The 1,523-nt window shown below is 31.3% G+C and overlaps 1 non-coding gene across 1 annotated transcript; it reads left to right on the top strand.

Moving 5' to 3' along the window:
* Positions 1-967: 967 nt before the first annotated feature.
* On the top strand, positions 968-1,070 carry LOC144999423 (U6 spliceosomal RNA). The gene has a single exon (XR_013660893.1). It is a non-coding gene; the product is annotated as a U6 spliceosomal RNA (small nuclear RNA).
* Positions 1,071-1,523: the final 453 nt, after the last annotated feature.

Raw genomic sequence — 1,523 nt, 5'->3', positions numbered from 1 at the left:
TCCAAGGGGAAGGAGCCGGCTGTGTAGCAGCGCATCACACACAAACATGATTTTCGCATTGAGTGTTTTGGGATTGTACTCTTATTTTTATTACTGTTCGATGTTTGTTTTTTAGACATGTTTATAATGGTTTATGGATGAATATGATATCGACAATGTTTCTAGTTAATGATTTTTATAAATTACTTAATTAAAAGCAAATTTTTTTGACTCGAAAATTGGGACATTACAAAACACACATAGATGCAAACATTAGGTTAGTATTTTACTTTCACAAAATTGTTGCAACAAAATTATTATAATAAGTGAAATACATGTGCTAAAGGATGATTTCACTTTGAAAGTTGGTGTCATGGAGTGCTTCTACAATAAAGACAAACTTTTTTTCATTGAATTAATTCTAATGAACGAACAAGTATATTAAAAACTTTTTTTTTTATTTTTATATTTATATATTCAATAAATATATTAGATTGACCTTTTGAAATCGATGTTAAATTATATGTTAAGTTAGGAAAAAAAACTCCAAGCCAATGTACCCAAAAATTACATCTACAAATTTAAAAATATTTTAAAAGAAGGTGGAGCATATAAATAAGGGATAATAACTTGGGAGGGTAATAAGGTTTCCAGCTTGTCCGTATTAGGTCACTAAGGTTTTTTTTGTGCGTATTAGACCAATATGGTTGTTATTACCGTTTAGAAATAGTCCTTTTACCGGTTTTAATGGGTAAAAAGGACTATTTCTAAACGGTAATAACAACCATATTGGTATAATACGCACAAAAAAACCTTAGTGACCTAATACGGACAAACTGGAAACCTTATTACCCTCCGAAGTCATTAACCCTAATTTTAAAGACATTGAGAATATATGACCATCAACAGTAAACTACTTCGTTTAGAACTCGCGTCGTCCCCTATAACCTGCTACTCCTCTATATGATGAAGCTCTTCATCTATAGTCGTCCCTTTGGGGACATCCGATAAAATTGAAACGATATAGAGAAGATTAGCATGGCCCCTCCGCAAGGATGACACACACAAATCAAGAAATGGTCCAAATTTTTTTTAACCCTAATTCCCTTTTCAAATGCTAGTAGAGTTCAATTGCAATTCTTACGTTTCAGTAGTTCATCTACTGAAGTCATAATCAGACAACATGTGGATTCTATGGTCAGATTGATCTTCTTGTTGATGTCTTCAACCATTTGTGGCAAGTAAGAGTGATCTTTCTTTCTATAAAGTCTCCTTTAAGTTTTTTACTTTTCCTGTCATTAAGTTTCATGCTTTATAAACTTCCGTTTATGTGTTGTATATAGTCTGTATGTGTTTGTTTATGTGATGATTTTGATTAATTTTGCAACTTCAATTTCTTAGTTCATTTTGTGGATTTGCTTTTTATAAAATAATTGATAATAGGCATCATCTGCAAGTCCCTGTTAGTTTTAGATTTCCATTCGTTATCAAATGTAGACATTGATGTGAGGTATCAAAGTGATATTTTGTTTTTGTACATATGG

The sequence above is a fragment of the Lactuca saligna genome, chromosome 5 (assembly GCF_052625555.1).
Source record: "Lactuca saligna cultivar CGN05327 chromosome 5, ASM5262555v1, whole genome shotgun sequence".
NCBI classification, from domain to species: Eukaryota; Viridiplantae; Streptophyta; class Magnoliopsida; order Asterales; family Asteraceae; genus Lactuca; species Lactuca saligna.
The sequence above is the reverse complement of the archived record's forward strand: the minus strand, read 5'-3'. Positions and strand labels throughout refer to the sequence as shown.